Source organism: Eublepharis macularius, chromosome 1 (genome assembly GCF_028583425.1).
Source record: "Eublepharis macularius isolate TG4126 chromosome 1, MPM_Emac_v1.0, whole genome shotgun sequence".
In the NCBI taxonomy this organism is placed as follows: Eukaryota; Metazoa; Chordata; class Lepidosauria; order Squamata; family Eublepharidae; genus Eublepharis; species Eublepharis macularius.
The window spans coordinates 195,688,426-195,701,773 of record NC_072790.1 but is presented as its reverse complement, the minus strand read 5'-3'; positions in this window follow the sequence as shown (position 1 = coordinate 195,701,773).

Here is a 13,348-nt window from a genome sequence, read left to right as displayed (position 1 = left end):
CAAAGGCCCAGAGCCTCAGGAGGCAGGGGGAGACAGAAGGAGGCCAGTGAGTCCCACTCCCCTGGGGAAAGAAAGGGGACTAAGCAAGGCAGAAGGGGGCAAGGGCAGAGGAATTGGGGGCCCAGCAGTCACCCACCCAAAAACCTTACCTGAGGAGGAGAAGCAGCAGCAGCCCCAACAACCCAAAGCCACGCCCCAGCTAGAAAATAGTAGCCTGGCCCAGGAGTTGCCAAAAGCCAAGCCACTCCAGGTGGGGCTATTGGAGGCACTCTGCAGGAAGCCCTGGGCAACCAGCCAAGGAGCCGCAGCTGGACCCACCTTCAGCCATCAGCTCAGCCAGGCAGGCCGGGCTGCTAGCCAGGGGACTGCAGCTGGACAGGCCTGCAGCAATCAGCCAAGGCAGGGAGGCTGGGCAGCCAGGGAACAAGGCACAGCTGGTGCTGGTCAGTGGGGCCAGATCAGCTACCCCAGCTGCGACTGCTTGGTGCAGCCCAAGACCAGGCTGGAAGAGGGGTGGGACAGTAGAAGGAAGCCCTATAAAAGCTGGCTGGGAAGAGCCCTGTGGTGGTGGGTGTGAGTAGAGGGTGATGATGTGGAGTGAGAGTGGTGTGATGCAAGCGTGGAGGTTTGGAGGAGAGCTCTGGGAGGAAGAAGTGAAAGAGGACGCAGAGGGTAAGCAGGCCAGGTTGAGCAGGCCAGCGAGTGGACTGAGAGGGAGTCTGGGTGAGGTATACCGCCCCTCCTTCCACAGAGCAGGGTCCTGCAGAATCCCTGGCCCCCCTATGACGTCAGGAGCAGACCGCCCAGTGCCACGCCCAGTGGCAGCGGTGGCAAGCCCTGACAAGTTGGTGGCCCGTACGGGGAGAGACGTTCCGACGCAGGCGCCAGTCAAGGGGCGGCCTCCCAAGGCCGCCGCCCCAGCGGAGCTTGGACTGTGGCTGGAGGAACGCCAGGATAGGATGTGGGGAAAGCTGGAGGCAGCCTACCCAGCCGCTCCAGTGGAACTAGCACAGACAGCGGAGCTGCGGTTGCAAGCCGGCGCGCTCAAGAGGCCTTGCCAAGGGTTTGTGCCCTCGTTTGGGAAAATAACCCACCGCCTGGCAAGCAGGGGCAGAGTCTATGCACCACCGTGAAGATAGGCCGGCTGATCCTACAAGCCCTGTTAGACTCTGGGAGTGCAGTCTCAGCAATTCGGCCCCAGCTCCTCCCAGCTGCTACCCCAGTGCACCGCTGGATACCAGTGACGGATGTGATGGGCCGCACCCAGCCGTACCCTACGGCCCTAATCACGATAGAGTACCTAGGGGTCTGCCACCAAATGGAAGTTGCCCAGTTAGCTCACCTACCCGTGCCAATGCTGCTGGGAAGAGATGCCCCGGGGTTCTTCAGGCTCCTCCAGCAGGCAGCGAAGAAATTGGGAGGAGACACCCCAGGGATCGCCGAGTCTCGGCTGAAGGCGGCAGGGGAATTGACAGACCCCCAAGTTGCCACCGCTCTGCAAGTGGAGGAGGCCGACGACCCGGGAGAGGGTCCCTCCACCAGACCAGGAGCAAAACCACGGACTGGAGACCCAGCTGGGCCCCCGGCCGATCGCCCATTCTGTGACGCCCAAGGGGCAGATGAGTCCTTGCAGCGCTTACGAGAGACGGCAGCTCGTGAGGAGGAGCTAGTGCGGGATGAGCGGAGGTCCCAACGGCTCCCGCGCATCGAGAAGCAAGGAGGGGTTTGGGTTCGCATAGCTCGCGCCCCAAGTGGCCAGGGGGAGGTCCGCCAGCTATTGGTGCCGACTGCCTACCGGGCCGAAGTCCTCCGCACGGCCCATGAGCATGCGTGGGCCGGGCATCTGGGGCACCACAAGACCCTGAAGAAGATCCTTGAGCAGTTCTACTGGCCCTCCGTGAATGCCGACGTGAAGGCCCACTGCCGCTCGTGTCCCACCTGCCAGCGGGTGGCAGCCCGCCGCCCACCGAAGGCCCCCCTCTCCCCACTACCCGTCATGGGGACGCCCTTCCAACGCATCGCGATGGACTTCATCAGACCGCTGCCACGCACACCCCGGGGCCACCGCTTTGCCCTGGTGATTGTGGACTACGCCACACGGTTCCCTGAGGTCATCCCGCTGAGGACCATGCAGACCCCGGGGGTGGTCCGGGCACTGTCCAAGTTCTTCGCGATGGTGGGGCTGCCGGATGAAATCTTGACAGATCGAGGAGGCCCGTTCCATGCCACCGCCATACGCCAACTCTGCCAGAGTTTGGGGATTCGGCAGGTGTTCACCTCGGCTTACCACCCTCAGACAGACGGTTTGGCAGAGCGGCTGAACCAGACCATCAAAGAGGCCCTGAAGAAGATGACACGGGAGAAGCCTCATCAGTGGGACCTGTACATCGACCCACTCATGTTTGCCCTCAGGGAGACCCCGCAGGCCTCCACTGGCTTCAGCCCGTTCGAGCTGCTGTATGGGCGCAAGCCAAGAGGGATGCTCTCCCGGCTGACAGAACGCTGGGCGCCCCAGGCCAGCAGCCCTGTGCCCACCACACGGGAGTACATAAGCCAACTCCGTAACCGGGTGCAACAGTCCCAAGCCGAGGTGAACCGCAGACTGACTCGCACCCAGGCGAAGCAGAAAGCCACCTACAACCGGGGTGCACGGATGAGGGCCTTCCAGGTGGGAGAGAAGGTCCTGGTGCACCACTCGGTATTCCCCAGAGAGGAAGGGGACCCATGGAGGAGCCCCTACCCAATTCGGAGGGTGCTGGGCCCCACTACTTACGAAGTCCAGTGCGGGGTTGGCCGGCGTCGGCGGAGGACCCTGCATGTGAATCTCCTGAAGCGGTGGCATGAGCGTCCAGAAGAGGAGTGTGGTGTGGCTGAGGACCCGTTGGAGCTTCCTGACAGTGAGCTGCCATGGACCTCCGAAGCCCCGGAGTTCGAGGAGCCCAAGGTAGACCCCCAGCTCGATCCAGCTCAACGGGCCCAGCTACGAGACCTCTGTGCACGGGTTACTGGGGTCTTCTCCCGCAGGCCGGGCAGCACCAGCCTTATTCAACATGCCATCCCGACCAGCCCGGGGCAGACAGCCCGGGCTACCTGGCGCCCCATCCCCAGGAAGCGGTGGGAGGCAGTGGAGAAGGAGACAAACGAGATGCTCCGGCTGGGTGTAATCGAACCCTCACGAAGTGCCTGGAGGAGCCCGATAGTCCTGGTGCCCAAGCCAGATGGGACCACCCGGTTTTGCATTGACTATCGTGAACTGAATAAGGTGGCCCAGTTCGACACCTACCCCATGCCCCGAGCAGACGTGCTGGTGGACCACCTGGGGTCCGCCCGCTACCTGTCGGCCCTGGACTTAACAAAGGGCTACTGGCAGGTGCCCGTACGGCCGGAGGACCGGGAGAAGACGGCCTTTGCCACCCCCCAAGGCCTCTTCCAATTCAAGAAGATGCCGTTTGGCCTGCATGGGGCAGCAGCCACCTTTCAGCGGCTGGTGGACCAGGTGCTGGGAGAGTGCCGGGCGTATGCCATGGCGTACATTGATGATATTATTATCTTCAGCCCCGACTGGCCCACCCACCTCCAACACCTGGAAGCCGTCTTAAGGGCCCTCCAACGAGCTGGACTAAGGGCGAACCCAAAAAAGAGCCACCTGGGGTTCCAGGAACTCCAATACCTGGGCTTTGTGGTCGGGGGAGGACGAGTCAGGCCACCACCGGACAAGGTGGCCTCAATAGCCGACGCCCCACAGCCCAAGACCAAGAAGCAGGTTCGGCGATTCCTAGGACTGCTGGGGTATTACGGGCGGTTCATCCCCCACTTTGCCTCCCGAGCGGCGCCCCTGACGGACAGCTTAAGGAAGGGGCTTCCCAACCAAGTCCGGTGGACCCCAGAACTAGAGGCAGCTTTTAAGGACCTGCGGTTAGCCCTCTCCAACGCCACGGCCCTATGGAACCCGGACTTTGACCAGCCCTTCACACTGGCCACAGACGCCTCGGACACCGGCCTCGGGGCTGTGCTGACCCAGGAGTGGGATGGCGTGGATGTCCCAATTCTGTTCCTAAGCCGGAAGCTCCAGCCCGCCGAGAAGCGCTATGCCACAGTGGAGCGGGAGGCCCTAGCGGTCAAGTGGGCGGTGGGGGCCCTGCAGTACTACCTGGCCAACAACCCCTTTGTACTGCTGACAGACAATGCACCCCTGCAGTGGCTCCATCGCATGAAGGCGCACAACCCCAGGGTGCTGCGGTGGTACCTCTCCCTCCTACCCTTCCAATTCACCATCAAATACCGCCAGGGGGCACGGCATGTGGACGCGGACTTCATGTCCCGCATGTTCGAGGCTGAAGCGGACCCCCACAACTCAAAGCCAAGTGGGGGGGTGTGTCCGGGGTCTGAGCCCCAGCCCCCAGACTTGACAAGAGGGAACAGCAGGTCAACTGGTCAGCCAGCAGACAATAGGTCAACCGGTCTGACTGGCAAGCAGAGGGGGCAGCCGGGGGACAGCAGGTCAACCCCTCCCATGGGCAAATGGAGCCAGAACCTGCCTGTGCCAGGGGCAAGGGGCAAAGGCCCAGAGCCTCAGGAGGCAGGGGGAGACAGAAGGAGGCCAGTGAATCCCACTCCCCTGGGGAAGGAAAGGGGACTAAGCAAGGCAGAAGGGGGCAAGGGCAGAGGGATTGGGGGCCCAGCAGTCACCCACCCAAAAACCTTACCTGAGGAGGAGAAGCAGCAGCAGCCCCAACAACCCAAAGCCACGCCCCAGCTAGAAAATAGTAGCCTGGCCCAGGAGTTGCCAAAAGCCAAGCCACTCCAGGTGGGGCTATTGGAGGCACTCTGCAGGAAGCCCTGGGCAACCAGCCAAGGAGCCGCAGCTGGACCCACCTTCAGCCATCAGCTCAGCCAGGCAGGCCGGGCTGCTAGCCAGGGGACTGCAGCTGGACAGGCCTGCTGCAATCAGCCAAGGCAGGGAGGCTGGGCAGCCAGGGAACAAGGCACAGCTGGTGCTGGTCAGTGGGGCCAGATCAGCTACCCCAGCTGCGACTGCTTGGTGCAGCCCAAGACCAGGCTGGAAGAGGGGTGGGACAGTAGAAGGAAGCCCTATAAAAGCTGGCTGGGAAGAGCCCTGTGGTGGTGGGTGTGAGTAGAGGGTGATGATGTGGAGTGAGAGCGGTGCGATGCAAGCGTGGAGGTTTGGAGGAGAGCTCTGGGAGGAAGAAGTGAAAGAGGACGCAGAGGGTAAGCAGGCCAGGTTGAGCAGGCCAGCGAGTGGACTGAGAGGGAGTCTGGGTGAGGTATACCGCCCCTCCTTCCACAGAGCAGGGTCCTGCAGAATCCCTGGCCCCCCTATGACGTCAGGAGCAGACCGCCCAGTGCCACGCCCAGTGGCAGCGGTGGCAAGCCCTGACACATACCACCAGTTCTTTGGAGGCCCAGATCATGTCAATTCTTGATAGTGCGAAATGTCTTGCAGAGTAAAATGTATATTGTCTATTTTTAGGATTTTGTCTCCTCCATACATCTTCCAGACTTTCTTGTTCCTTGATTGCAAAAAACGATTTTGGCAAAAGTCCTCTTTTTTTCTGTGCACTTTTAGATTTCTTGTTTTCTTCCAAGTTTGTAACTCCATTGAAGTCACCTGCCAGAATTATTTGACCATAACTAAGATTAGAGAAGAGGATAATATATTGATGGATCAATCTGCCATTAGTAGAGCCTTTTTCAAATTTTATGCAAAACTGTACCAAAAAAGGAGGTGAATAGAGATTCAATAGCAGAATATTTGGAGAAAATGAAGCTTCCAACAATTTCAGAGAAATGGAAAGAGAAATTAAATAGGGAAGTGACAGAGGAAGAAATAAAAGAAACCATACAATTAACAAAATTAGGGAAAGCGCCTGGACCGGATGGAATAACAGCAAAGTTTTATAGAATGATGGCCAATGACCTGACACCATTTCTAAGAGAGGTAATGAATGGAATTTTGCAAGGCCAAAAGATTCCTGACTCATGGAATGAAGCTAATATATCACTGATTCCGAAAGATGGACAAGATTTGACTAACGTTAAGAATTATCGGCCAATCTCGCTGCTGAATAATGATTATAAAATATTTGCGAAAATTATGGTGGAAAGGTTAAAGGGATGGATGTCGGAATTTATTGCAGAAGAACAGGCTGGATTCCTACCTAATAGATAAATTAAGGACAATTTAAGGACAGTAATAAACGCTATTGAATACTACGGCAAGCACTGTGATAGGGAAGTTGGTTTCTTTTTTGTGGACGCGGAAAAAGCATTTGACAATTTGAACTGGGACTTTATGTTTGCCACTGTGGAAAAGCTGCAAATGGGAGAAAAATTCATACAAGCAGTTAAAGGAATTTATAAAGACCAGTGTGCAGCGATTGTAGTTAATGATGATTTGACCAAAAAATTGAAAATAAGCAAAGGTACAAGACAAGGTTGCCCATTGTCTCCATTGTTGTTTATTTTGATCTTGGAAATTTTGTTGACCCAAATATGAGAGGACGATACAATTCGTGGCATAAAAATAAAGGAATTTTCCTACAAAGTCAGAGCATTTGCGGATGATGTAATGTTGATAGTGGAAGATCCAATATATAACATGCCAAAAATAATAGATAAAATAAAGGAATTTGGAGACTTGGCTGGATTCTATGTGAACAAAAAGAAGTCGAAGATATTATGTAAGAATATGACGAAGCAAAAACAGCAAGAATTAATGGAGATAACAGACTGCGAGGTAACTAACAAAGTGAAATATTTAGGAATTGAGCTGACTGCGAAAAACATAGATTTATTCAAAAATAATTACGAGAAACTGTGGCAACAAATAGAAAGAGATTTGATAAAATGGAATAAATTAAATTTGTCATGGTTGGGAAGAATAGCAGCAGTGAAGATGAATGTGTTACCACGTGTGATTTTTTGCTGCAAACTATTCCAATTATCCGAGACTTCAAACAATTTGACAAATGGCAAAGAAAAATTTCAGACTTCGTGTGGGCAGGCAGGAAACCCCGGGTGAAAATGAAAGTATTACAAGATTCGAAAGAGAGAGGGGGGCTGCAACTGCCAAACATAAGATTATATTATGAAGCAATTTGTCTTACTTGGTTAAAAGACTGGATAACGCTAAAAGACCATAAACTGCTGGCCTTGGAGGGACACAAAAAATTGTTTGGATGGCATGCCTACTTGTGGTATGATAAAGTTAAAGTGGACTCTATGTTTTTGCATCACTGTATTAGAAGAAGCCTTTTCACAATCTGGAAGAAATATAAGAATTATATGGAAAGTGGCATCCCCTCATGGGTGGTACCATATGAAGTAATAGATCTGAGAGCTGTCTATAATGAACAACGTTTAACTTATAAAGAGATAATGTCGATGGAACATAGAATACTAAAAATAAAGACACAAGAATAGTTCTCCTCGCTATGGGTGGTTTCAATATAGGCAAATCAGGGATCTTTACAACTCGGACTGTTTAAAGGGAGGAATAAGACTAAAAACTTGGAGTTAGAAGAAGTGATTTTACAAGAAGGTAAAAAAGACATTTCGAAAATATACAAAATACTTTTAAAATGGTATACGGAAGACGAGACAGTCAAAGTCCAGATGGTGAAATGGGCAATAAACTTTCATAAAGAAATAACAATGGAATCATGGGAACACTTGTGGAAAAATACTTTGAAGATTTCAACTTGTACCAATATTAAAGAGAATGTATACAAAATGATGTATAGGTGGTATTTAACGCCTAAGAAGATTGCGCTTGGAAATACAAATATGTCAGACAAATGCTGGAAATGTAAAAAGCATGAAGGATCATTGTATCATATGTGGTGGACTTGTGAGGTAGCTAAGCAATACTGGGGGGATATAATAGAAATAATTAATGAGGTTTTGCAAACCCAAATAAATAAGAACCCAGAATTGCTGCTACTGAACTTGGGAATGGAAGATGTTCCAATGCAGTATAGAACATTGCTATTTTATATGACTACAGCAGCAAGACTTCTGTATGCGCAGAAATGGAAAGTGCAAGAAATACCAACTATAGAAGATTGGATTTACAAATTGTTGTACATGGCAGAAATGGACAAAATGACAAGTTGGGCTAAAAATAGCCTTAAACACATTCTTGGACATACGGATTCTCTTTTTATTAATAAAGATTTTTCTCCCACCCTGACTTCCTCCCAACAATCCTGTGGGGATAGATAAGGATGAGAGAGAATGAATGGCCCAGGTCACCCAGGAAGTTGCATGAAAAGTAGCTCATTAATGTGAACAGGAAAACTGTGAGCCACATGGAGCCCAATGTCATATTGGTGCCCTACAAAATTTGGATTTTTTGAGAGGGGTGTGTGTTATATTTTTTATATAAATAATGTTCAGTGGAAAGTATGTAACAACATTAGTAGGGACCAGGAAATGTCACAGTACAGAACTTGGACAGCCTGCAACTTTAAACATATTGAGTTTTTTGGGATATAAATACTGTGGGTCGTGGAGAACAAATGATACAAGAAAAATAACTTTAAAACAATGTTTAAGAACTTGGAAGGAAATTGGGGTTATTGGTATGTAAAGAATTTATCAAAGAAACAAATCTATTTCTCTAAGCATCTACTGTTTAGTTTCATGGCATTTTCCTCCTTTTAATTAAGCATTTTCCATGGGTTTTAGGAGCAGTTTATTTCTTGAAAGATACAAGACGTTACTGGAAACCCACAGGTGCCCTTGTTTGACACACTCTATGCAATGATTGCCTCCCATAATGAGTTCTATAACCCTGCGCCTTTCAGCACCTGAGCAGGATCCTCCAGAGAATTGAACATTTAACTACTAATCAAAGAAGGACAGGGAGGCAAACCTCTGTGTGAAATGAACAGCCCTGTACTAGTTCCAAGATAATCAGGCTCTGCCATTGCTAATCTCCAGAGATGTCTGTTATCAAATCAAGAAATGTTTTGCTAAAACGATTAGTGATCTATCTTTCAAAAAGCATCATAAATCAAGATGGGTACAAACATAACAAGAATAGCTAGAGATTCCAAATAAAATGTTTCTCTTCTCAGTTAATTTGTCTGCATTTGCAACTTCAACTTTGAAATATCTTTATAAGAACATTGACAACTACTTTTGAAGCAGGGCCCTCCAAACAGATGGGGCTATGAATGCTACTCATTAGAGGATTGCTCTGGTCTTGCCATAAGTCCAGAAGTTGATTGAATGCAAGAAGTGAAAAATGTAGTGAAAAATGTTCTATATGCATGTGCACTGTCATGTCACACAACCGACTTATGATTACTCCAACAAGGGTCTTTCAACACCTTGTTGAAACTAAAAAAGGTATCATGGCAGTTGCTAAGCTACAGCTAAAATATTCTCTATCTTGTCCCAAAAGTATTTGTAGCCACAAGGTACAAAAGGATTCCCTGGAGAAGGGCTCGTACTGAATTTACAGACCATTTGTGTAAAAGGTTTAATAATTGCTGTTGTGCTTAGATATGGCCTTTGTGAGTGGTCTTGCGCCCTCAGCTGCCAGAGGAAATGAGGTTATTAAGGTTACAGCCTTGCTCTAGGAAACCGCTGAAAAATTCATGATTGTTTGGTCACTCATATCTAGGCCGTCGTCACACGGGCTTTTATTCCGTTAAATATGCAGCATGTAGCGTTACAATCGCTGTCGTTACATGACGCATTTTTCTGTCAGATTTCGTCCTCCTTGCGCTTCCAGCTGTTCACACCGTGGCGCTCTGTGCCGGCATATCGAGCAGGCACAGATAAAACTCCTCCTTTTTTAAAAAAAATTTTTTCCATTTAATTGCGTTATAGCGTTATAGCGAAATAACAATGAAAAACCTTGATGATAGCCCAACCTCTAACGAGCTTGATAGGCGGGCCAAGTTTTCCCGCTCATTGACCAGCCACATCATTGGATGAAAATGTTTATCTGGCGAATTTTGACTTCCATAAAGATCCCATCGTCCAGAGAAAAATCCCTGTCTGACGTGATCCCCCAATGAATCTGTATTTTACCACGTCGCATTTAAAAAAAAAATTACACCGCTGTATGGGAGGGGCAAAATGCCGTGCGTGGCGAGATAACCCGTTATGAGGCGGTATGAATCGCTGCTGGGTGATCGCACGGATACTGATTACAGCGCGAAAAATGAGTGAGAAATAGAAATCAGACACTCGCAACAGTGACGGAATAAGGTGGGTTTTTGAAGGGAAAGAGCGCCATTTTAGCGCTAAATAAAAGCCCGTGTGACGACGGCCCTGGTGTTCCATTCAGGGAAATGAATGAACTTTAGAATGCATCAATTCAGGAGCAGCATGAGACATTTTAGAGCCTGAGGCAGAAAATGCAAATTATCTGTCTGCCCCCCGCCCACACCTATTGCAGTACAAAATCTAATAATAAACTGAATAACTGACAATTTGTTGGCCTTTGTTAGTACCTCTGTCAACTGAGGTGGCCTGCTGCATAGGGATGCGAACTCCAAGATGGGAAATTCTGCACATTTGGTGAGGAGCCTGGGGACGATGCCATTTGGGGAGGGGAGGGAGTGCTGAAGGATTGTGATGCCACAGAGTCCACCATCTGAAGCTGCCGTTTCTTCCAGCAGACCTGATCTCTGTAGTCTGGAGATTGGTTGTGATTCTGGGAAAAACCCAGGCCCCACTTGGAGTTTGGCAAATCTTATGCCTCAAGTAGGGGGACGGCCTTGTACCATTTTCTATTTTTGCAGAGTAAGAAACAGCGCTTTCACCATTTATAGCAAAAAACAGGTGTTTATACAATGCCAGAGTTTGCTAAAAGTCTGAGGGAGAAAAATTTGCCCACACGTCCCCTAAGAATTGTGCAATGCAAATAAAGCACCACGTTATCCTTTCATTATGAATGACAGGCAGAGATGCAAGGGTGTGGTTTTCTTTTATGACCTCTGCTGCACTGATATTTTTGCAAGGGCCCTGACCCTTCCATAAGAGAGCAAAAGAAGACAGGAATTGAAGTACTGTGAGGAAGGCAACGAAAGACTATTTTGCAGAACTGCCACATAGTATAAAACTAGCAATCATTAAAACTTAAAATGGAAAGCTACACAAGAAAGTGTTTTTTCTCCACAAGATGGAAGCATTTTGCAAGTAGACAAATGCATCTCTTGAACAAGTTTATAAAAGCATGCATAAATTAGAATGAATATTTTTTTCTCATTCAACTTTACCATAGGCTCTTGAACTGTTCCTCAGATGTAGATGAAATATGGTTTTATACTGAAGACAGCAGAAATGGCAGGAGATGGATTGTAGCATGAGTCATGTAACTTAAGAGTCATTTTTGGAAAATTTGTTTCAAAAGCAGTTTGGGGGTTGTGCACTTTTACTGCAGTGCAGAAATGAGGAGATTGTACAAATATTCCCAATTTTATGGTGAATACACAATATTTATGTATCATTAAATAATAACTGGAGATATAGTCAACTTATTTCCAAGCATCTATTCAACATTTAAATGTGACTAACTTGTCCAGGATTCTTAAAAATTTAACTCAGTATCTAAACATGCTGCTAGACTTATGACAGAATGAAACTATTTCTGTGAAAATAATACTTTTTCTTTGGTGTAATGCAAAATTTGTTTTCTAATTTCAACTCCCCCCCACCCCAGCTACATCTCATGGTAAAAATTAAGATGAATGTGCTAAGGTTGCACAGGGTGAAGCAATTTCCTCTGAAGTATTGGGCATATTTGCAATTTGTCTTAAGGAAAATAAAAATTGTACCTAGGAAGGGAGGTGGCTCTAGAAGGCATGGGCTTCCACAGACAGCTCTGTTTGGTATTTTGATGCATGCAGGCCAATTCTAAACACAAAACTCAGTTTATGCTTCTGTCATTTTTACAGTCTCAACTTTTCTTTCTCCTTTAGCTTTGTCCCTCCTTCCTTCTATTACCTCTTTCATTATATACTGGTCTTGTCTAACCATCAACAGACTGAAGGTTCTCTAATTCAGTAGTCTTCAGCCTTTCCAGACCTGGGAACTGCATTTAACTTCTAGGAGGCAGGTAGGACCCAGAAAGCTGCAACAATGTGATAGGGAGTTACATAACATCATAATCATTGGTCTGGAAGAGAAGAAACCAGAGCTATGGCCTTATTTATTTGTAACCTTGCCAGTGAGGAGGGGGCATTCTGCACAGCAAGTGTATGTGGAGCATTGGAGGACCAATTGTGTGTGTGGGGGGGGGGATGGTGGCCAGGCGAACAAAATGAGGCAAAGGAGAGCTTTTGTATCTCTGTGTGAATGTCTGAACCCGCTTCTTCTAATGGGGAATCCTCTCTGTCATTAAGTGGCTTTGCTTCACCATCCAGTTTCACCTCGGTCAGCATGTGTGGAAAGAGGCAGGAAGCATGGTACTCTTGCTACTTCCTCATGTGCCCCAGCTGGACCTTCCAAAAAAGCATTAAAATGCATCCTTATAGGAGCTTGCAACACAGCATATGGGATTCTGCATCATACCTGAGGTTGACCCATGTATTGAAGACCACTGCACTATGGGGCACACAACTCCAACTATGGGCTGGATTCAGCACAAAATTTCTCCTTGTGCTGGAGCTCTTGCACAAGCAGTAATACAAGAAAGACTCTGGTCGCTGCTTGTGACAATTTAAACATTATATCTCCACTTGTGTTTCTGCTTGTGAAAGATCTTGTGCACCTATTTTATAGGCATGTTCTATAATATATAGGAAGGGAAGCACAGGGTACAGCAGAAGATCATGTATCTACATTGCTGGATCCAAACCATAATTTGTATGTGCATTTCCACAGATGATTGTATGCACATATGAAAACACAAGCAACATAGTGGGTTGGATCCAGACCAAATTTTTCAAGATGGGAAGGCACTGGTAGCAGCAGAATTGAACTTTCTTGCCTCCCCCTCCCATTGCAGTCCACTGATCTCCCCCGAACACTGCTCCTGGGGAACAGGGGGCCCTCAACAACAGCATGAATGACCAATCAAGGCCTGGCATGGGAAGAGGGGGACTGCCCTTCCATTAGTAGAAAATGTTGTCTGGATCCAACCCAGAAAACGCAACAAGAATTAGTCCCCTTTCTTAGGACAGAACTACATTTTATAATTGTCACTGCAACCTTCCAAAGGCAAAACGGGAGGGGGAGTTTCCACTTCCAATTCAAGGATACAACAAAGAAGAGAAGAAGTGGAAGAAGCACAATCGTAATCACAATTTACAAGTATATTCCACAATATTACAATTGCAAGCTCCACAATCCTAATACCATAAACGTC